The sequence below is a fragment of the Phalangium opilio genome, unplaced genomic scaffold (assembly GCF_054372755.1).
Source record: "Phalangium opilio isolate 3A_F unplaced genomic scaffold, DU_Popi_V2 ptg001421l_1, whole genome shotgun sequence".
Classification (NCBI taxonomy): domain Eukaryota; kingdom Metazoa; phylum Arthropoda; class Arachnida; order Opiliones; family Phalangiidae; genus Phalangium; species Phalangium opilio.
Genome location: NW_028324258.1, coordinates 2665525 through 2690315, shown reverse-complemented (window position 1 = coordinate 2690315; position 24791 = coordinate 2665525). Strand labels below are relative to the sequence as shown.

The 24791-nt window shown below is 46.5% G+C and overlaps 1 non-coding gene across 1 annotated transcript; it reads right to left on the bottom strand.

Moving 5' to 3' along the window:
* Positions 1–1288: 1288 nt before the first annotated feature.
* TRNAY-GUA (transfer RNA tyrosine (anticodon GUA)) lies at positions 1289–1361 on the bottom strand. The gene has a single exon. It is a non-coding gene; the product is annotated as a tRNA-Tyr (tRNA).
* Positions 1362–24791: the final 23430 nt, after the last annotated feature.

Sequence of the window (24791 nt, the reverse complement as noted above, 5' to 3'; positions counted from 1 at the left end):
TTGAATAACAGCTAAGCGCGCTAACCGTTGCGCCACGGAAGCCCAAAAATTAAATGATCGTCAGGTATTGTGGAAAAAATCTGACTTTTTACGTTACATCTGAGACCTCACATAACGCTCCCGGATGGGCTCGAACCACCAAACTTTCGGTTAAAAGCCGAACGCGCTAACCATTGAGCCACGGAAGCTCTGAAATTAAATGGTCGTCAGGTATTGTGGAAAAACTTTGACTATTTACGTCATATCTGAGACCTCACAACACAGCTCACGGATGGGCTCGAACCACCAACCATTTGGTTAACAGCCGAACGCGCTACTCATTGAGCCACGGAAGCTCAGAAGTTAAATGGTTGTCACGTATTGTGGAAAAGCTTTGACTTTTTACGCTACATCTGAGACCCACCACACCTCTCCCGGGTGGGCTCGAACCACCAACCTTTCGGTTAACAGCTGAAAGCGCTAACCATTGCACCACGGTAGCCCAAAAATTAAATGATCGTCAGGTATTGTGGAAAAACCTTGACTTATTACGTCACATCTGAGACCTAACAACACCGCTCCCGGGTGGGCTCGAACCACCAACTTTTTGAATAACAGCTGAGCGCGCTAACCCTTGCGCCACCGAAGCCCAAAATTTAAATGGTTGTCAGGTATTTCGGAAAAACTTTGACTTTTTACGTCACATCTGAGTCCTAACAACACCGCTCCCGGGTGAGCTCGAACAACCAACCTATTGGTTAACAGCCGAACGCGCTAACCATTGAGCCACGAAAGCTCATAAAGTAAATGGTTTTCACGTATTGTGGAAAAGTTTTGAATTTTTACGTTACATCTGAGACCTCACTACTCCGCTCCCGCGCGTGCTCGAACCACCAACCTTTTGAATAACAGCTAAGCGCGCTAACCGTTGCGCCACGGAAGCCCAAAAATTAAATGATCGTCAGGTATTGTGGAAAAAATCTGACTTTTTACATCACATCTGAGACCTCACATAACGCTCCCGGATGGGCTCGAACCACCAAACTTTCGGTTAAAAGCCGAACGCGCTAACCATTGAGCCACGGAAGCTCTGAAATTAAATGGTCGTCAGGTATTGTGGAAAAACTTTGACTTTTTACCTCACATCTGAGACCTCACAACACCGCTCCCGGGTGGGCTCGAACCACCAACCTTTTGAATAACAGCTGAGCGCGCTAACCATGGCGCCACGGAGGCCCAAAATTTATGTGGTCGTCAGGTATTGTGGAAAAATTTGACTTTTTACGTCACATCTGAAACCTCACAACACCGCTCCCGGATGGGCTCGAACCACCAACCTTTCAGTTTACAGCCGAACGCGCTAAACATTGCGCCACGGAAGCCCAAAAATTAAATGATCGTCAGGTATTGTGGAAAAACTTTGACATTTTACATTACATCTGAGACCTCACAACACCGCTCCCGGATGGGCTCGAACCTCCAAACTTTCGGTTAAAAGCCGAACGCGCTAAACATTGCGCCACGGAAGCCCAAAAATTAAATGTTCGTCAGGTATTGAGGAAAAACCTTGACTTTTTACGTTACATCTGAGACCTCACTACTCCGCTCCCGCGCGGGCTCGAATGTAACGTGTTGTGGGGTCTCAGATGTAGCGTAAAAAGTCATAACTTTTCCACAATACCTGACAACCATTTAATTTCTGAGCTTCCGTGGCTCAATGGTTAGCGCGTTCGGCTGTTAACGAATAGGCTGGTGGTTCGAGCCCACCCTGGATAGGTGTTGTAGGGTCTCAGATGTGAAGTAAAAAGTCAAGGTTTTTCCACAATACTTGACAACCATTTAATTTCTGAGCTTCCGTGGCTCAATGGTTTGCGCGTTCGGCTGTTAACCAATAGGTTGGTGGTTCGAGCCCATCCGGGAGCGGTGTTTGTTACGTCTCAGATGTGAAGTAAAAAGTCAAGGTTTTTGCACAATACCTGACGACCATTTAATTTTTGGGCCTTCGTGGGGCAATGGTTAGCGCGCTCAGCTGTTATTCACAAGGTTGGTGGTTCGAGCCCACCCGAGGGCGGTGTTGTGAGGTCTCAGATGTAACGAAAAAAGTAAGAGTTTTTCCACAAATTTTGACGAACATTTAATTATTGGGCTTCCGTGGCGTAATGGTTAGCGCGTTCAGCTGTTAACCGAAAGATTGGTCGTTCGAGCCCACCCTAGAGAGGTGTTGTGGGGTCTCAGATGTAGCGTGAAAAGTCATAACGTTTTCACAATACCTGACAACCATTTAATTTCTGAGCTTTCGTGGCTCAATGGTTAGCGCGTTCGGCTGTTAACCAATAGGTTGGTGGTTCGAGCCCACCCGGGAGCGGTGTTGTGAGGTCTCAGATGTAACGAAAAAAAGTAAGAGTTTTTACACAAAACCTGACGAACATTTAATTTATGGGCTTCCGTGGCGCAATGGTTAGCGCGTTCAGCTGTTAACCGAAAGGTTGGTGGTTCGAGACCACCCGGGAGAGGTGTTGTGGGGTCTCAAATGTTACGTAAAAAGCGAAAGTTTTTCCACAATACCTTACGACCATTTAATTTTTGGGCTTTTGTGGCACAATGGTTAGCGCGTTCGGCTGTTAATCGAAAGGTTGGTGGTTCGAGCCCATCCGAGAGCGGTGTTGTGTGGTCTTAGATGTGACGTAAAAAGCCAAAGTTTTTCCACATTACCTGCCGACCATTTAATTTTTGGGCTTCCGTGGCGCAATGGTTAGCACGTTCGGCTGTTAACCGAAAGGTTGGTGGTTCGAGCCCACCCAAGAGAGGTGTTGTGGGGTCTCAGATGTAGCGTAAAAAGTCAAAACTTTTCCACAATACGTGACAACCATTTAATTTCTGAGCTTTCTCGGCTCAATGTTTAGCGCGTTCGCCTGTTAACCAATAGGTTGGTGGTTCGAGCCCACCCGGGAGCGGTGTTGTGGGATCTCAAATGTAACGTACAAAGCCAAAGTTATTCCACAATACCTGACGACCATTTAATTTTTGGGCCTTCGTGGGGCAATGGTTAGCGCGCTGAGCTGTTATTCACAAGGTTGGTGGTTCGAGCCCACCCGAGGGCGGTGGTGTAAGGTCTCAGATGTAACGAAAAAAGTAAGAGTTTTTCCACAAATTCTGACGAACATTTAATTATTGGTCTTCCGTGGCGCAAAGGTTAGCGCGTTCAGCTGTTAACCGAAAGATTGGTCGTTCGAGCCCACCCTAGAGAGGTGTTGTGGGGTCTCAGATGTAGCGTGAAAAGTCATAACGTTTACACAAAACCTGACGAACATTTAATTTATGGGCTTCCGTGGCGCAATGGTTAGCGCGTTCAGCTTTTAACCGAAAGGTTGGTGGTTCGAGACCACCCGGGAGAGGTGTTGTGGGGTCTCAGATGTAGCGTAAAAAGTCAAAACTTTTCCACAATACTTGACAACCATTTAATTTCTGAGCTTCCGTGGCTCAATGGTTTGCGCGTTCGGCTGTTAACCAATAGGTTGGTGGTTCGAGCCCATCCGGGAGCGGTGTTTGTTACGTCTCAGATGTGAAGTAAAAAGTCAAGGTTTTTGCACAATACCTGACGACCATTTAATTTTTGGGCCTTCGTGGGGCAATGGTTAGCGCGCTCAGCTGTTATTCACAAGGTTGGTGGTTCGAGCCCACCCGAGGGCGGTGTTGTGAGGTCTCAGATGTAACGAAAAAAGTAAGAGTTTTTCCACAAATTCTGACGAACATTTAATTATTGGGCTTCCGTGGCGCAATGGTTAGCGCGTTCAGCTGTTAACCGAAAGATTGGTCGTTCGAGCCCACCCTAGAGAGGTGTTGTGGGGTCTAAGATGTAGCGTGAAAAGTCATAACGTTTTCACAATACCTGACAGCCATTTAATTTCTGAGCTTTCGTGGCTCAATGGTTAGCGCGTTCGGCTGTTAACCAATAGGTTGGTGGTTCGAGCCCACCCGGGAGCGGTGTTATGAGGTCTCAGATGTAACGAAAAAAAGTAAGAGTTTTTACACAAAACCTGACGAACATTTAATTTTTGGGTTTCCGTGGCACAATGGTTAGCGCGTTCGGCTGTTAATCGAAAGGTTGGTGGTTCGAGCCCATCCGAGAGCGGTGTTGTGAGGTCTCAGATGTGACGTAAAAAGCCAAAGTTTTTCCACATTACCTGCCGACCATTTAATTTTTGGGCTTCCGTGGCGCAATGGTTAGCACGTTCGGCTGTTAACCGAAAGGTTGGTGGTTCGAGCCCACCCTAGAGAGGTGTTGTGGGGTCTCAGATGTAGCGTGAAAAGTCATAACGTTTTCACAATACCTGACAACCATTTAATTTCTGAGCTTTCGTTGCTCAATGGTTAGCGCGTTCGGCTGTTAACCAATAGGTTGGTGGTTCGAGCCCACCCGGGAGCGGTGTTGTGAGGTCTCAGATGTAACGAAAAAAAGTAAGAGTTTTTACACAAAACCTGATGAACATTTAATTTATGGGCTTCCGTGGCGCAATGGTTAGCGCGTTCAGCTGTTAACCGAAAGGTTGGTGGTTCGAGACCACCCGGGAGAGGTGTTGTGGGGTCTCAGATGTACCGTAAAAAGTCAAAACTTTTCCACAATACGTGACAACCATTTAATTTCTGAGCTTCCGTGGCTCAATGGTTTGCGCGTTCGGCTGTTAACCAATAGGTTGGTGGTTCGAGACCACCCGGAAGCGGTGTTGTGGGATCTCAAATGTAACGTATAAAGCCAAAGTTTTTCCACAATACCTGACGACCATTTAATATTTGGACTTCCGTGGAGCAATGGTTAGCGCGTTCAGCTGTTAACCGAAAGATTGGTCGTTCGAGCCCACCCTAGAGAGGTGTTGTGGGGTCTCAGATGTAGCGTGAAAAGTCATAACTTTTTCACAATACCTGACAACCATTTAATTTCTGAGCTTTCGTGGCTCAATGGTTAGCGCGTTCGGCTGTTAACCAATAGGTTGGTGGTTCGAGCCCACCCGGAAGCGGTGTTGTGAGGTCTCAGATGTAACGAAAAAAAGTAAGAGTTTTTACACAAAACCAGACGAACCTTTAATTTTTGGGCTTCCGTGGCGCAATGGTTAGCGCGTTCAGCTGTTAACCGAAAGGTTGGTGGTTCGAGACCACCCGGGAGAGGTGTTGTGGGGTCTCAGATGTAGCATAAAAAGTCAAAACTTTTCCACAATACGTGACAACCATTTAATTTCTGAGCTTTCGTGGCTCAATGTTTAGCGCGTTCGGCTGTTAACCAATAGGTTGGTGGTTCGAGCCCACCCGGGAGCGGTGTTGTGGGATCTCAAATGTAACGTACAAAGCCAAAGTTTTTCCACAATACCTGACGACCATTTAATTTTTGGGCTTTCGTGGGGCAATGGTTAGCGCGCTCAGCTGTTATTCACAAAGTTGGTGGTTCGAGCCCACCCGAGAGCGGTGTTGTGAGGTCTCAGATGTAACGAAAAAAGTAAGAGTTTTTCCACAAATTCTGACGAACATTTAATTATTGGGCTTCCGTGGCGCAATGGTTAGCGCGTTCAGCTGTTAACCGAAAGATTGGTCGTTCGAGCCCACCCTAGAGAGGTGTTGTGGGGTCTCAGATGTAGCGTGAAAAGTCATAACGTTTTCACAATACCATACAACCATTTAATTTCTGAGCTTTCGTGGCTCAATGGTTAGCGCGTTCGGCTGTTAACCAATACGTTGGTGGTTCGAGCCCACCCGGGAGCGGTGTTGTGAGGTCTCAGATGTAACGAAAAAAAGTAAGAGTTTTTACACAAAACCTGACGAACATTTAATTTCTGAGCTTCCGTGGCTCAATGTTTTGCGCGTTCGGCTGTTAACCAATAGGTTGGTGGTTCGAGACCACCCGGAAGCGGTGTTGTGGGGTCTCAATTGTAACGTAAAAAGCGAAAGTTTTTCCACAATACCTGACGACCATTTAATTTTTGGGCTTCCGTGGCGCAATGGTTAGCGCGTTCGGCTGTTAATCGAAAGGTTGGTGGTTCGAGCCCATCCGGGAGCGGTGTTGTGGGGTCTCAGATGTAGCGTAAAAAGTCAAAACTTTTCCACAATACTTGACAACCATTTAATTTCTGAGCTTCCGTGGCTCAATGGTTTGCGCGTTCGGCTGTTAACCAATAGGTTGGTGGTTCGAGACCACCCGGAAGCGGTGTTGTGGGATCTCAAATGTAACGTATAAAGCCAAAGTTTTTCCACAATACCTGACGACCATATAATATTTGGACTTCCGTGGAGCAATGGTTAGCGCGTTCGGCTGTTAACCGAAAGGTTGGTGGTTCGAGCCCACCCAAGAGAGGTGTTGTGGGGTCTCAGATGTAACGAAAAAAGTAAGAGTTTTTCCACAAATTCTGACGAACATTTAATTATTGGGCTTCCGTGGCGCAATGGTTAGCGCGGTCAGCTGTTAACCGAAAGATTGGTCGTTCGAGCCCACCCTAGAGAGGTGTTGTGGGGTCTCAGATGTAGCGTGAAAAGTCATAACTTTTTCACAATACCTGACAACCATTTAATTTCTGAGCTTCCGTGGCTAATGGTTAGCGCGTTCGGCTTTTAACCAATAGGTTGGTGGTTCGAGCCCACCCTTGAGCGGTGTTGTGAGGTCTCAGATGTAACGAAAAAAGTAAGAGTTTTTCCACAAATTCTGACGAATATTTAATTATTGGGCTTCCGTGGCGCAATGGTTAGCGCGTTCAGCTGTTAACCGAAAGGTTGGTGGTTCGAGCCCACCCGGGAGCGGTGTTGTGGGATCTCAAATGTAACGTACAAAGCGAAAGTTACCACAATACCTGACGATCATTTAATTTTTGGACTTCCGTGGAGCAATGGTTAGCGCGTTCAGCTGTTAACCGAAAGGTTGGTGGTTCGAGCCCACCCAAGAGAGGTGTTGTGGGATCTCAAATGTAACATATAAAGCCAAAGTTTTTCCACAATACCTGACGACCATTTAATATTTGGACTTCCGTGGAGCAATGGTTAGCGCGTTCGGCTGTTAACCGAAAGGTTGGTGGTTCGAGCCCACCCAAGAGAGGTGTTGTGGGATCTCAAATGTAACGTATAAAGTCAAAGTTTCTCCACAATACCTGACGACCATTTAATATTTGGACTTCCGTGGAGCAATGGTTAGCGCGTTCAGCTGTTAACCGAAAGGTTGGTGGTTCGAGACCACCCGGGAGAGGTGTTGTGGGGTCTCAAATGTAGCGTAAAAAGTCAAAACTTTTCCACAATACGTGACAACCACTTAATTTCTGAGCTTCCGTGGCTCAATGGTTTGCGCGTTCGGGTGTTAACCAATAGGTTGGTGGTTCGAGACCCCCCGGAAGCGGTGTTGTGAGGTCTCAGATGTGACGTAAAAAGCCAAAGTTATTCCACAATACCTGACGACCATTTAATTTTTGGGCCTTCGTGGGGCAATGGTTAGCGCGCTCAGCTGTTATTCACAAGGTTGGTGGTTCGAGCCCACCCGAGGGCGGTGTTGTAAGGTCTCAGATGTAACGAAAAAAGTAAGAGTTTTTCCACAAATTCTGACGAACATTTAATTATTGGGCTTCCGTGGCGCAATGGTTAGCGCGTTCAGCTGTTAACCGAAAGATTGGTGGTTCGAGCCCACCCTAGAGAGGTGTTGTGGGGTCTCAGATGTAGAGTGAAAAGTCATAACGTTTTCACAATACCTGACAACCATTTAATTTCTGAGCTTTCGTGGCTCAATGGTTAGCGCGTTCGGCTGTTAACCAATAGGTTGGTGGTTCGAGCCCACCCGGGAGCGGTGTTGTGAGGTCTCAGATGTAACGAAAAAAAGTAAGAGTTTTTACACAAAACCTGACGAATATTTAATTTATGGGCTTCCGTGGCGCAATGGTTAGCGCGTTCAGCTGTTAACCGAAAGGTTGGTGGTTCGAGACCACCCGGGAGAGGTGTTGTGGGGTCTCAGATGTAGCGTAAAAAGTCAAAACTTTTCCACAATACGTGACAACCATTTAATTTCTGAGCTTCCGTGGCTCAATGGTTTGCGCGTTCGGCTGTTAACCAATAGGTTGGTGGTTCTAGACCACCCGGAAGCGGTGTTGTGGGATCTCAAATGTAACGTATAAAGCCAAAGTTTTTCCACAATACCTGACGACCATATAATTTTTGGACTTCCGTGGAGCAATGGTTAGCGCGTTCGGCTGTTAACCGAAAGGTTGGTGGTTCGAGCCCACCCAAGAGAGGTGTTGTGGGGTCTCAGATGTAACGAAAAAAGTAAGAGTTTTTCCACAAATTCTGACGAACATTTAATTATTGGGCTTCCGTGGGTGGCGCAATGGTTAGCGCGGTCAGCTGTTAACCGAAAGATTGGTCGTTCGAGCCCACCCTAGAGAGGTGTTGTGGGGTCTCAGATGTAGCGTGAAAAGTCATAACTTTTTCACAATACCTGACAACCATTTAATTTCTGAGCTTCCGTGGCTAATGGTTAGCGCGTTCGGCTTTTAACCAATAGGTTGGTGGTTCGAGCCCACCCTTGAGCGGTGTTGTGAGGTCTCAGATGTAACGAAAAAAGTAAGAGTTTTTCCACAAATTCTGACGAACATTTAATTATTGGGCTTCCGTGGCGCAATGGTTAGCGCGTTCAGCTGTTAACCGAAAGGTTGGTGGTTCGAGCCCACCCGGGAGCGGTGTTGTGGGATCTCAAATGTAACGTACAAAGCGAAAGTTACCACAATACCTGACGATCATTTAATTTTTGGACATCCGTGGAGCAATGGTTAGCGCGTTCGGCTGTTAACCGAAAGGTTGGTGGTTCGAGCCCACCCAAGAGAGGTGTTGTGGGATCTCAAATGTAACGTATAAAGCCAAAGTTTTTCCACAATACCTGACGACCATTTAATATTTGGACTTCCGTGGAGCAATGGTTAGCGCGTTCAGCTGTTAACCGAAAGGTTGGTGGTTCGAGACCACCCGGGAGAGGTGTTGTGGGGTCTCAGATGTAGCGTAAAAAGTCAAAACTTTTCCACAATACGTGACAACTATTTAATTTCTGAGCTTCCGTGGCTCAATGGTTTGCGCGTTCGGGTGTTAACCAATAGGTTGGTGGTTCGAGACCACCCGGAAGCGGTGTTGTGGGGTCTCAAATGTAACGTAAAAAGCGAAAGTTTTTCCACAATACCTGACGACCATATAATATTTGGACTTCCGTGGAGCAATGGTTAGCGCGTTCGGCTGTTAACCGAAAGGTTGGTGGTTCGAGCCCACCCAAGAGAGGTGTTGTGGGGTCTCAGATGTAACGAAAAAAGTAAGAGTTTTTCCACAAATTCTGACGAACATTTAATTATTGGGCTTCCGTGGGTGGCGCAATGGTTAGCGCGGTCAGCTGTTAACCGAAAGATTGGTCGTTCGAGCCCACCCTAGAGAGGTGTTGTGGGGTCTCAGATGTAGCGTGAAAAGTCATAACTTTTTCACAATACCTGACAACCATTTAATTTCTGAGCTTCCGTGGCTAATGGTTAGCGCGTTCGGCTTTTAACCAATAGGTTGGTGGTTCGAGCCCACCCTTGAGCGGTGTTGTGAGGTCTCAGATGTAACGAAAAGACCTCACAACACCGCTCAAGGGTGGGCTCGAACCACCAACCTATTGGTTAAAAGCCGAACGCGCTAACCATTAGCCACGGAAGCTCAGAAATTAAATGGTTGTCAGGTATTGTGAAAAAGTTATGACTTTTCACGCTACATCTGAGACCCCACAACACCTCTCTAGGGTGGGCTCGAACGACCAATCTTTCGGTTAACAGCTGACCGCGCTAACCATTGCGCCACCCACGGAAGCCCAATAATTAAATGTTCGTCAGAATTTGTGGAAAAACTCTTACTTTTTTCGTTACATCTGAGACCCCACAACACCTCTCTTGGGTGGGCTCGAACCACCAACCTTTCGGTTAACAGCCGAACGCGCTAACCATTGCTCCACGGAAGTCCAAATATTATATGGTCGTCAGGTATTGTGGAAAAACTTTCGCTTTTTACGTTACATTTGAGACCCCACAACACCGCTTCCGGGTGGTCTCGAACCACCAACCTATTGGTTAACACCCGAACGCGCAAACCATTGAGCCACGGAAGCTCAGAAATTAAATAGTTGTCACGTATTGTGGAAAAGTTTTGACTTTTTACGCTACATCTGAGACCCCACAACACCTCTCCCGGGTGGTCTCGAACCACCAACCTTTCGGTTAACAGCTGAACGCGCTAACCATTGCTCCACGGAAGTCCAAATATTAAATGGTCGTCAGGTATTGTGGAAAAACTTTGGCTTTATACGTTACATTTGAGATCCCACAACACCTCTCTTGGGTGGGCTCGAACCACCAACCTTTCGGTTAACAGCCGAACGCGCTAACCATTGCTCCACGGAAGTCCAAAAATTAAATGATCGTCAGGTATTGTGGTAACTTTCGCTTTGTACGTTACATTTGAGATCCCACAACACCGCTCCCGGGTGGGCTCGAACCACCAACCTTTCGGTTAACAGCTGAACGCGCTAACCATTGCGCCACGGAAGCCCAATAATTAAATGTTCGTCAGAATTTGTGGAAAAACTCTTACTTTTTTCGTTACATCTGAGACCTCACAACACCGCTCAAGGGTGGGCTCGAACCACCAACCTATTGGTTAAAAGCCGAACGCGCTAACCATTAGCCACGGAAGCTCAGAAATTAAATGGTTGTCAGGTATTGTGAAAAAGTTATGACTTTTCACGCTACATCTGAGACCCCACAACACCTCTCTAGGGTGGGCTCGAACGACCAATCTTTCGGTTAACAGCTGACCGCGCTAACCATTGCGCCACCCACGGAAGCCCAATAATTAAATGTTCGTCAGAATTTGTGGAAAAACTCTTACTTTTTTCGTTACATCTGAGACCCCACAACACCTCTCTTGGGTGGGCTCGAACCACCAACCTTTCGGTTAACAGCCGAACGCGCTAACCATTGCTCCACGGAAGTCCAAATATTATATGGTCGTCAGGTATTGTGGAAAAACTTTGGCTTTATACGTTACATTTGAGATCCCACAACACCGCTTCCGGGTGGTCTAGAACCACCAACCTATTGGTTAACAGCCGAACGCGCAAACCATTGAGCCACGGAAGCTCAGAAATTAAATGGTTGTCACGTATTGTGGAAAAGTTTTGACTTTTTACGCTACATCTGAGACCCCACAACACCTCTCCCGGGTGGTCTCGAACCACCAACCTTTCGGTTAACAGCTGAACGCGCTAACCATTGCGCCACGGAAGCCCATAAATTAAATATTCGTCAGGTTTTGTGTAAAAACTCTTACTTTTTTTCGTTACATCTGAGACCTCACAACACCGCTCCCGGGTGGGCTCGAACCACCAACCTATTGGTTAACAGCCGAACGCGCTAACCATTGAGCCACGAAAGCTCAGAAATTAAATGGTTGTCAGGTATTGTGAAAACGTTATGACTTTTCACGCTACATCTGAGACCCCACAACACCTCTCTAGGGTGGGCTCGAACCACCAATCTTTCGGTTAACAGCTGAACGCGCTAACCATTGCGCCACGGAAGCCCAATAATTAAATGTTCGTCAGAATTTGTGGAAAAACTCTTACTTTTTTCGTTACATCTGAGACCTTACAACACCGCCCTCGGGTGGGCTCGAACCACCAACCTTGTGAATAACAGCTGAGCGCGCTAACCATTGCCCCACGAAGGCCCAAAAATTAAATGGTCGTCAGGTATTGTGGAATAACTTTGGCTTTTTACGTCACATCTGAGACCTCACAACACCGCTCTCGGATGGGCTCGAACCACCAACCTTTCGATTAACAGCCGAACGCGCTAACCATTGCGCCACGGAAGCCCAAAAATTAAATGGTCGTAAGGTATTGTGGAAAAACTTTCGCTTTTTACGTTACATTTGAGACCCCACAACACCGCTTCCGGGTGGTCTCGAACCACCAACCTATTGGTTAACACCCGAACGCGCAAACCATTGAGCCACGGAAGCTCAGAAATTAAATGGTTGTCACGTATTGTGGAAAAGTTTTGACTTTTTACGCTACATCTGACACCCCACAACACCTCTCCCGGGTGGTCTCGAACCACCAACCTTTCGGTTAACAGCTGAACGCGCTAACCATTGCTCCACGGAAGTCCAAATATTAAATGGTCGTCAGGTATTGTGGAAAAACTTTGGCTTTATACGTTACATTTGAGATCCCACAACACCTCTCTTGGGTGGGCTCGAACCACCAACCTTTCGGTTAACAGCCGAACGCGCTAACCATTGCTCCACGGAAGTCCAAATATTAAATGGTCGTCAGGTATTGTGGAAAAACTTTGGCTTTATATGTTACATTTGAGATCCCACAACACCTCTCTTGGGTGGGCTCGAACCACCAACCTTTCGGTTAACAGCTGAACGCGCTAACCATTGCTCCACGGAAGTCCAAAAATTAAATGATCGTCAGGTATTGTGGTAACTTTCGCTTTGTACGTTACATTTGAGATCCCACAACACCGCTCCCGGGTGGGCTCGAACCACCAACCTTTCGGTTAACAGCTGAACGCGCTAACCATTGCGCCACGGAAGCCCAATAATTAAATGTTCGTCAGAATTTGTGGAAAAACTCTTACTTTTTTCGTTACATCTGAGACCTCACAACACCGCTCAAGGGTGGGCTCGAACCACCAACCTATTGGTTAAAAGCCGAACGCGCTAACCATTAGCCACGGAAGCTCAGAAATTAAATGGTTGTCAGGTATTGTGAAAAAGTTATGACTTTTCACGCTACATCTGAGACCCCACAACACCTCTCTAGGGTGGGCTCGAACGACCAATCTTTCGGTTAACAGCTGACCGCGCTAACCATTGCGCCACGGAAGCCCAATAATTAAATGTTCGTCAGAATTTGTGGAAAAACTCTTACTTTTTTCGTTACATCTGAGACCCCACAACACCTCTCTTGGGTGGGCTCGAACCACCAACCTTTCGGTTAACAGCCGAACGCGCTAACCATTGCTCCACGGAAGTCCAAATATTATATGGTCGTCAGGTATTGTGGAAAAACTTTGGATTTATACGTTACAATTGAGACCCCACAACACCGCTTCCGGGTGGTCTCGAACCACCAACCTATTGGTTAACAGCCGAACGCGCAAACCATTGAGCCACGGAAGCTCAGAAATTAAATGGTTGTCAAGTATTGTGGAAAAGTTTTGACTTTTTACGCTACATCTGAGACCCCACAACACCGCTCCCGGATGGGCTCGAACCACCAACCTTTCGATTAACAGCCGAACGCGCTAACCATTGCGCCACGGAAGCCCAAAAATTAAATGGTCGTCAGGTATTGTGGAAAAACTTTCGCTTTTTACGTTACAATTGAGACCCCACAACACCGCTTCCGGGTGGTCTCGAACCACCAACCTATTGGTTAACAGCCGAACGCGCAAAACATTGAGCCACGGAAGCTCAGAAATTAAATGTTCGTCAGGTTTTGTGTAAAAACTCTTACTTTTTTTTGTTACATCTGAGACCTCACAACACCGCTCCCGGGTGGGCTCGAACCACCAACGTATTGGTTAACAGCCGAACGCGCTAACCATTGAGCCACGAAAGCTCAGAAATTAAATGGTTGTCAGGTATTGTGAAAACGTTATGACTTTTCACGCTACATCTGAGACCCCACAACACCTCTCTAGGGTGGGCTCGAACGACCAATCTTTCGGTTAACAGCTGAACGCGCTAACCATTGCGCCACGGAAGCCCAATAATTAAATGTTCGTCAGAATTTGTGGAAAAACTCTTACTTTTTTCGTTACATCTGAGACCTCACAACACCGCTCTCGGGTGGGCTCGAACCACCAACCTTGTGAATAACAGCTGAGCGCGCTAACCATTGCCCCACGAAAGCCCAAAAATTAAATGGTCGTCAGGTATTGTGGAAAAACTTTGGCTTTGTACGTTACATTTGAGATCCCACAACACCGCTCCCGGGTGGGCTCGAACCACCAACCTATTGGTTAACAGCCGAACGCGCTAACCATTGAGCCACGAAAGCTCAGAAATTAAATGGTTGTCAGGTATTGTGAAAAAGTTATGACTTTTCACGCTACATCTGAGACCCCACAACACCTCTCTAGGGTGGGCTCGAACGACCAATCTTTCGGTTAACAGCTGAACGCGCTAACCATTGCTCCACGGAAGTCCAAATATTAAATGGTCGTCAGGTATTGTGGAAAAACTTTGGCTTTATACGTTACATTTGAGATCCCACAACACCGCTTCCGGGTGGTCTCGAACCACCAACCTATTGGTTAACAGCCGAACGCGCAAACCATTGAGCCACGGAAGCTCAGAAATTAAATGGTTGTCAGGTATTGTGGAAAAGTTATGACTTTTTACGCTACATCTGAGACCCCACAACACCTCTCCCGGGTGGGCTCGAACCACCAACCTTTCGATTAACAGCTGAACGTGCTAACCATAGCCCCACGGAAGCCCAAAAATTAAATGTTCGTCAGGTATTGTGGAAAAACTCAGACATTTTACGTTACATCTGAGACGTCACAACACCGCTCCCGGGAGGGCTCAAACCACCAGTCTTTTAAATAGCAGCTGAACGCGCTAACCATTGCTCCACGGAAGCCCAAAAATTAAATGGTCGTCAGGTATTGTGGAAAAACCTTGACTTTTTACTTCACATCTGAGACCCTACAACACCTGTCCAGGGTGGGCTCGAACCACCAACCTATTCGTTAACAGCCAAACGCGCTAACCATTGAGCCACGGAAGCTCAGAAATTAAATGGTTGTCAGGTATTGTGGAAAAGTTACGACTTTTTACGATACATCTGAGACCCCACAACACCTCTCCCGGGTGGGCTCGAACCACTTACCTTTCGATTAACAGCTGAAAGTGCTAACCATTGCGCCACGGAAGCCCAAAAATTAAATGTTCGTCAGGTATTGTGGAAAAACTCAGACGTTTTACGTTACATCTGAGACGTCACAACACCGCTCCCGGGAGGGCTCAAACCACCAGTCTTTTAAATAGCAGCTGAAAGCGCTAACCATTGCTCCACGGAAGCCCAAAAATTAAATGGTCGTCAGGTATTGTGGAAAAACCTTGACTTTTTACTTCACATCTGAGACCCTACAACACCTCTCCAGGGTGGGCTCGAACCACCAACCTATTCGTTAACAGCCGAACGCGCTAACCATTGAGCCACGGAAGCTCAGAAATTAAATGGTTGTCAGGTATTGTGGAAAAGTTATGACTTTTTACGCTACATCTGAGACCCCACAACACCTCTCCCGGGTGGGCTCGAACCACCAACCTTTCGATTAACAGCTGAACGTGCTAACCATAGCCCCACGGAAGCCCAAAAATTAAATGTTCGTCAGGTATTGTGGAAAAACTCAGACATTTTACGTTACATCTGAGACGTCACAACACCGCTCCCGGGAGGGCTCAAACCACCAGTCTTTTAAATAGCAGCTGAACGCGCTAACCATTGCTCCACGGAAGCCCAAAAATTAAATGGTCGTCAGGTATTGTGGAAAAACCTTGACTTTTTACTTCACATCTGAGACCCTACAACACCTGTCCAGGGTGGGCTCGAACCACCAACCTATTCGTTAACAGCCAAACGCGCTAACCATTGAGCCACGGAAGCTCAGAAATTAAATGGTTGTCAGGTATTGTGGAAAAGTTATGACTTTTTACGCTACATCTGAGACCCCACAACACCTCTCCAGGGTGGGCTCGAACCACCAACGTTTCGATTAATAGCTGAACGTGCTAACCATTGCGCCACGGAAGCCCAAAAATTAAATGTTCGTCAGGTATTGTGGAAAAACTCAGACATTTTACGTTACATCTGAGACGTCACAACACCGCTCCCGGGAGGGCTCAAACCACCAGTCTTTTAAATAGCAGCTGAAAGCGCTAACCATTGCTCCACGGAAGCCCAAAAATTAAATGGTCGTCAGGTATTGTGGAAAAACCTTGACTTTTTACTTCACATCTGAGACCCTACAACACCTCTCCAGGGTGGGCTCGAACCACCAACCTATTCGTTAACAGTCAAACGCGCTAACCATTGAGCCACGGAAGCTCAGAAATTAAATGGTTGTCAGTTATTGTGGAAAAGTTATGACTTTTTACGCTACATCTGAGACCCCACAACACCTCTCCCGGGTGGGCTCGAACCACCAACCTTTCGATTAACAGCTGAACGTGCTAACCATTGCGCCACAGAAGCCCAAAAATTGAATGTTCGTCAGGTATTGTGGAAAAACCCAGACATTTTACGTTACATCTGAGACGTCACAACACCGCTCCCGGGAGGGCTCAAACCACCAGTCTTTTAAATAGCAGCTGAACGCGCTAACCATTGCTCCACGGAAGCCCAAAAATTAAATGGTCGTCAGGTATTGTGGAAAAACCTTGACTTTTTACTTCACATCTGAGACCCTACAACACCTGTCCAGGGTGGGCTCGACCCACCAACCTATTCGTTAACAGCCAAACGCGCTAACCATTGATCCACGGAAGCTCAGAAATTAAATGGTTGTCAGGTATTGTGGAAAAGTTACGACTTTTTACGCTACATCTGAGACCCACAACACCTCTCCCGGGTGGGCTCGAACCACCAACCTTTCGATTAATAGCTGAACGTGCTAACCGTTGCGCCACGGAAGCCCAAAAATTAAATGTTCGTCAGGTATTGTGGAAAAACTCAGACATTTTACGTTACATCTGAGACGTCACAACACCGCTCCCGGGAGGGCTCAAAACACCAGTCTTTTGAATAGCAGCAGAACGCGCTAACCATTGCGCCACGGAAGCCCAAAAATTAAATGGTCGTCAGGTATTGTGGAAAATCCTTGTCTTTTTACTTCACATCTGAGACGTCACAACACCGCTCCCGGATGGGCTCGAACCACCAACCTATTCGTTAACAGCCGAACGCGCTAACCATTGATCCACGGAAGCTCAGAAATTAAATGGTTGTCAGGTATTGTGGAAAAGTTACGACTTTTTACGATACATCTGAGACCCCACAACACCTCTCCCGGGTGGGCTCGAACCACTTACCTTTCGAATAACAGCTGAAAGTGCTAACCATTGCGCCACGGAAGCCCAAAAATTAAATGTTCGTCAGGTATTGTGGAAAAACTCAGACGTTTTACGTTACATCTGAGACGTCACAACACCGCTCCCGGGAGGGCTCAAACCACCAGTCTTTTAAATAGCAGCTGAAAGCGCTAACCATTGCTCCACGGAAGCCCAAAAATTAAATGGTCGTCAGGTATTGTGGAAAAACCTTGACTTTTTACTTCACATCTGAGACCCTACAACACCTCTCCAGGGTGGGCTCGAACCACCAACCTATTCGTTAACAGCCGAACGCGCTAACCATTGAGCCACGGAAGCTCAGAAATTAAATGGTTGTCAGGTATTGTGGAAAAGTTATGACTTTTTACGCTACATCTGAGACCCCACAACACCTCTCCCGGGTGGGCTCGAACCACCAACCTTTCGATTAACAGCTGAACGTGCTAACCATAGCCCCACGGAAGCCCAAAAATTAAATGTTCGTCAGGTATTGTGGAAAAACTCAGACATTTTACGTTACATCTGAGACGTCACAACACCGCTCCCGGGAGGGCTCAAACCACCAGTCTTTTAAATAGCAGCTGAACGCGCTAACCATTGCTCCACGGAAGCCCAAAAATTAAATGATCGTCAGGTATTGTGGAATAACCTTGACTTTTTACTTCACATCTGAGACCCTACAACACCTGTCCAGGGTGGGCTTGAACCACCAACCTATTCGTTAACAGCCAAACGCGCTAACCATTGAGCCACGGAAGCTCAGAAATTAAATGGTTGTCAGGTATTGTGGAAAAGTTATGACTTTTTACGCTACATCTGAGACCCCACAACACCTCTCCAGGGTGGGCTCGAACCACCAACCTTTCGATTAATAGCTGAACGTGCTAACCATTGCGCCACGGAAGCCCAAAAATTAAATGTTCGTCAGGTATTGTGGAAAAACTCAGACATTTTACGTTACATCTGAGACGTCACAACACCGCTCCCGGGAGGGCTCAAACCACCAGTCTTTTAAATAGCAGCTGAAAGCGCTAACCATTGCTCCACGGAAGCCCAAAAATTAAATGGTCCTCAGGTATTGTGGAAAAACCTTGACTTTTTACTTCACATCTGAGACCCTACAACACCTCTCCAGGGTGGGCTCGAACCACCAACCTATTCGTTAACAGCCAAACGCGCTAACCATTGAGCCACGGAAGCTCAGAAATTAAATGGTTGTCAGTTATTGTGGAAAAGTTATGACTTTTTACGCTACATCTGAGACCCCACAACACCTCTCCCGGGTGGGCTCGAACCACCAACCTTTCGATTAACAGCTGAACGTGCTAACCATTGCGCCACAGAAGCCCAAAAATTAAATGTTCGTCAGGTATTGTGGAAAAACTCAGACATTTTACGTTACATCTGAGACGTCACAACACCGCTCCCGGGAGGGCTCAAACCACCAGTCTTTTAAATAGCAGCTGAACGCGCTAACCATTGCTCCACGGAAGCCCAAAAATTAAATGGTCGTCAGGTATTGTGGAAAAACCTTGACTTTTTACTTCACATCTGAGACCCTACAACACCTGTCCAGGGTGGGCTCGACCCACCAACCTATTCGTTAACAGCCAAACGCGCTAACCATTGAGCCACGGAAGCTCAGAAATTAAATGGTCGTCAGGTATTGTGGAAAATCCTTGTCTTTTTACTTCACATCTGAGACGTCACAACACCGCTCCCGGATGGGCTCGAACCACCAACCTATTCGTTAACAGCCGAACGCGCTAACCATTGATCCACGGAAGCTCAGAAATTAAATGGTTGTCAGGTATTGTGGAAAAGTTACGACTTTTTACGCTACATCTGAGACCCCACAACACCTCTCCCGGGTGGGTTCGAACCACTTACCTTTCGATTAACAGCTGAAAGTGCTAACCATTGCGCCACGGAAGCCCAAAAATTAAATGTTCGTCAGGTATTGTGGAAAAACTCAGACGTTTTACGTTACATCTGAGACGTCACAACACCGCTCCCGGGAGGGCTCAAACCACCAGTCTTTTAAATAGCAGCTGAAAGCGCTAACCATTGCGCCACGGAAGCCCAAAAATTAAATGGTCGTCAGGTATTGTGGAAAAACCTTGACTATTTACTTCACATCTGAGACCCTACAACACCTCTCCAGGATGGGCTCGAACCACCAACCTATTCGTTAACAGCCAAACGCGCTAACCATTGAGCCACGGAAGCTCAGAAATTAAATGGTTGTCAGTTATTGTGGAAAAGTTATGACTTTTTACGCTACATCTGAGACCCCACAACACCTCTCCCGGGTGGGCTCGAACCACCAACCTTTCGATTAACAGCTGAACGTGCTAACCATTGCGCCACAGAAGCCCAAAAATTAAATGTTCGTCAGGTATTGTGGAAAAACTCAGACATTTTACGTTACATCTGAGACGTCACAACACCGCTCCCGGGAGGGCTCAAACCACCAGTCTTTTAAATAGCAGCTGAACGCGCTAACCATTGCTCCACGGAAGCCCAAAAATTAAATGGTCGTCAGGTATTGTGGAAAAACCTTGACTTTTTACTTCACATCTGAGACCCTACAACACCTGTCCAGGGTGGGCTCGACCCACCAACCTATTCGTTAACAGCCAAACGCGCTAACCATTGATCCACGGAAGCTCAGAAATTAAATGGTTGTCAGGTATTGTGGAAAAGTTACGACTTTTTACGCTACATCTGAGACCCCACAACACCTCTCCCGGGTGGGCTCGAACCACCAACCTTTCGATTAATAGCTGAACGTGCTAACCGTTGCGCCACGGAAGCCCAAAAATTAAATGTTCGTCAGGTATTGTGGAAAAACTCAGACATTTTACGTTACATCTGAGACGTCACAACACCGCTCCCGGGAGGGCTCAAAACACCAGTCTTTTGAATAGCAGCAGAACGCGCTAACCATTGCGCCACGGAAGCCCAAAAATTAAATGGTCGTCAGGTATTGTGGAAAATCCTTGTCTTTTTACTTCACATCTGAGACGTCACAACACCGCTCCCGGATGGGCTCGAACCACCAACCTATTCGTTAACAGCCGAACGCGCTAACCATTGATCCACGGAAGCTCAGAAATTAAATGGTTGTCAGGTATTGTGGAAAAGTTACGACTTTTTACGATACATCTGAGACCCCACAACACCTCTCCCGGGTGGGCTCGAACCACTTACCTTTCGATTAACAGCTGAAAGTGCTAACCATTGCGCCACGGAAGCCCAAAAATTAAATGTTCGTCAGGTATTGTGGAAAAACTCAGACGTTTTACGTTACATCTGAGACGTCACAACACCGCTCCCGGGAGGGCTCAAACCACCAGTCTTTTAAATAGCAGCTGAAAGCGCTAACCATTGCTCCACGGAAGCCCAAAAATTAAATGGTCGTCAGGTATTGTGGAAAAACCTTGACTTTTTACTTCACATCTGAGACCCTACAACACCTGTCCAGGGTGGGCTCGACCCACCAACCTATTCGTTAACAGCCAAACGCGCTAACCATTGATCCACGGAAGCTCAGAAATTAAATGGTTGTCAGGTATTGTGGAAAAGTTACGACTTTTTACGCTACATCTGAGACCCCACAACACCTCTCCCGGGTGGGCTCGAACCACCAACCTTTCGATTAATAGCTGAACGTGCTAACCGTTGCGCCACGGAAGCCCAAAAATTAAATGTTCGTCAGGTATTGTGGAAAAACTCAGACATTTTACGTTACATCTGAGACGTCACAACACCGCTCCCGGGAGGGCTCAAAACACCAGTCTTTTGAATAGCAGCAGAACGCGCTAACCATTGCGCCACGGAAGCCCAAAAATTAAATGGTCGTCAGGTATTGTGGAAAATCCTTGTCTTTTTACTTCACATCTGAGACGTCACAACACCGCTCCCGGATGGGCTCGAACCACCAACCTATTCGTTAACAGCCGAACGCGCTAACCATTGATCCACGGAAGCTCAGAAATTAAATGGTTGTCAGGTATTGTGGAAAAGTTACGACTTTTTACGATACATCTGAGACCCCACAACACCTCTCCCGGGTGGGCTCGAACCACTTACCTTTCGATTAACAGCTGAAAGTGCTAACCATTGCGCCACGGAAGCCCAAAAATTAAATGTTCGTCAGGTATTGTGGAAAAACTCAGACGTTTTACGTTACATCTGAGACGTCACAACACCGCTCCCGGGAGGGCTCAAACCACCAGTCTTTTAAATAGCAGCTGAAAGCGCTAACCATTGCTCCACGGAAGCCCAAAAATTAAATGGTCGTCAGGTATTGTGGAAAAACCTTGACTTTTTACTTCACATCTGAGACCCTACAACACCTCTCCAGGGTGGGCTCGAACCACCAACCTATTCGTTAACAGCCAAACGCGCTAACCATTGAGCCACGGAAGCTCAGAAATTAAATGGTTGTCAGTTATTGTGGAATAGTTATGACTTTTTACGCTACATCTGAGACCCCACAACACCTCTCCCGGGTGGGCTCGAACCACCAACCTTTCGATTAACAGCTGAACGTGCTAACCATTGCGCCACGGAAGCCCAAAAATTAAATGTTCGTCAGGTATTGTGGAAAAACTCAGACATTTTACGTTACATCTGAGACGTCACAACACCGCTCCCGGGAGGGCTCAAACCACCAGTCTTTTAAATAGCAGCTGAACGCGCTAACCATTGCTCCACGGAAGCCCAAAAATTAAATGGTCGTCAGGTATTGTGGAAAAACCTTGACTTTTTACTTCACATCTGAGACCCTACAACACCTGTCCAGGGTGGGCTCGAACCACCAACCTATTCGTTAACAGCTGAACGTGCTAACCATTGCGCCACGGAAGCCCAAAAATTAAATTTTCGTCAGGTATTGTGGAAAAACTCTGACATTTTACGTTACATCTGAGACGTCACAACACCGCTCCCGGGAGGGCTCAAACCACCAGTCTTTTGAATAGCAGCTGAATGCGCTAACCATTGCGCCACGGAAGCCCAAAAATTAAATGGTCGTCAGGTATTGTGGAAAAACCTTGACTTTTTACTTCACATCTGAGACCCTACAACACCTCTCCAGGGTGGGCTCGAACCACCAACCTATTCGTTAACAGCCAAACGCGCTAACCATTGAGCCACGGAAGCTCAGAAATTAAATGGTTGTCAGGTATTGTGGAAAAGTTATGACTTTTTACGCTACATCTGAGACCCCACAACACCTCTCCCGGGTGGGCTCGAACCACCAACCTTTCGGTTAACAGCCGAACGCGCTAACCATTGCTCCACGGAAGCCCAAAAATTAAATGGTCGTCAGGTATTGTGGAAAAACTTTGGCTTTATACGTTACATTTGAGATCCCACAACACCGCTCCTGGGTGGGCTCGAACCACCAACCTATTGGTTAACAGCCGAACGCGCTAACCATTGAGCCACGAAAGCTCAGAAATTAAATGGTTGTCAGGTATTGTGAAAAATTTATGACTTTTCACGCTACATCTGAGACCCCACAACACTTCTCTAGGGTGGGGTCGAACGACCAATCTTTCGGTTAACAGCTGAACGCGCTAACCATTGCGCCACGGAAGCCCAATAATTAAATATTCGTCAGAATTTGTGGAAAAACTCTTACTTTTTTCGTTACATCTGAGACCTCACAACACCGCTAACGGGTGGGCCCGAACCACCAACCTATTGGTTAACAGCCGAACACGCTATACATTGAGCCACGAAAGCTCAGAAATTAAATGGTTGTCACGTTTTGTGGAAAAGTTTTGACTTTTTACGCTACATCTGAGACCCCACAACACCTCTCCCGGGCCGGCTCGAACCACCAACCTATTGCTTAACAGCCGAACGCGCTAACCATTAGTCACGGAAGCTCAGAAATTAAATGGTTGTCAGGCATTGTGAAAACGTTATGACTTTTCACGCTACATCTGAGACCCACAACACCTCTCTAGGGTGGGCTCGAACGACCAATCTTTCGGTTAACAGCTGACCGCGCTAACCATTGCGCCACGGAAGCCCAATAATTAAATGTTCGTCAGAATTTGTGGAAAAACTCTTACTTTTTTCGTTACATCTGAGACCTCACAACACCGCTCTCGGGTGGGCTCGAACCACCAACCTTGTGAATAACAGCTGAGCGCGCTAACCATTGCCCCACGGAAGCCCAAACATTAAATGGTCGTCAGGTATTGTGGAAAAACTTTGGCTTTGTACGTTACATTTGCGATCCCACAACACCGCTCCCGGGGGGGCTCGAACCACCAACCTATCGGTTAACAGCCGAACGCGCTAAACATTGAGCCACGAAAGCTAAGAAATTAAATGTTTGTCACGTTTTCTGGAAAAGTTTTGACTTTTTACGCTACACATGAGACCCCACAAACCCTCTCCCGGTCGGGCTCGAACCACCAACCTATTGGTTAACAGCCGAACGCGCAAACCATTGAGCCACGGAAGCTCAGAAATTAAATGGTTGTCACGTATGGTGGAAAAGGTTTGACTTTTTACGCTACATCTGAGACCCCACAACACCTCTCCCGGGTGGTCTCGAACCACCAACCTTTCGGTTAACAGCTGAACGCGCTAACCATTGCGCCACGGAAGCCCAAAAATTAAATGTTCGTCAGGTATTGTGGAAAAACTTTGAATTTTTACGTTACATCTGACACCACACAAAACGCTCCCGGATGGGCTCGAACCTCCAAACTTTCGGTTAAAAGCCGAACGCGCTAACCATTGAGCCACGGAAGCTCTGAAATTAAATGGTCGTCAGGTATTGTGGAAAAACTTTGACTTTTTACGCTACATCTGAGACCTCATAGCACCGCTCCCGGGTGTGCTTTAACCACTAACCTTTCTGTTAACAGCCGAACGCGCTAACCATTGCGCCACGGAAGCCCAAAAATTAAATGTTCACAGGTATTGTGGAAAAACTCTGACTTTTTACGTTACATCTGACGGAAAAAAATGCATTCAAAAGTGTACCGAAAAAAATTGCATTTTTTTTCTTCTTGATACAAAATCCGTGACTACGATTTCTTATTGAAAATTGAATTTTAACAGTTTTTTGAATGAATATCGTGAAATTTGCTTGAATTAAAGCAAAAAGTACAAAAATAATGGTTTCAGTGGTTATTTTTGAAAATAGTGAAGAAATACTCAAAATGTGTTTCTCTGGCCGAGAAACGTCGATTTTGAAAATATCATTAACAAGACGGCCCAAGGGCTCGTAATAGTAGCCATATCGTACGAGTGAATAGCCCCTCTATACCCTACCCTAACGAGTGGATAACCCCTCTATACCTTACCCTAATGAGTGAATAGCGCTATCTTTTTCAATGCTTAAATGATTTACCGTGCATAAAATCAGAGTGAATAGCCCCTCGATTCCCTACTCTAAACAGTGATTAAATTATAACCGTATAAATTTACTTATGCTGTAATTCTAATATTCCGGCGAATCGAAGAACATATAGTTTTTAGTGATAATCCCCTCGATGAGTTTACAACATAGACTTATGCCGATGCACACTTATCGCATCTTATAAATTTCTAACAAGGACTTATGCCCAGAAACTTTTGAAAGAGAAAGTTTAGTTATAGTGATTACGCAT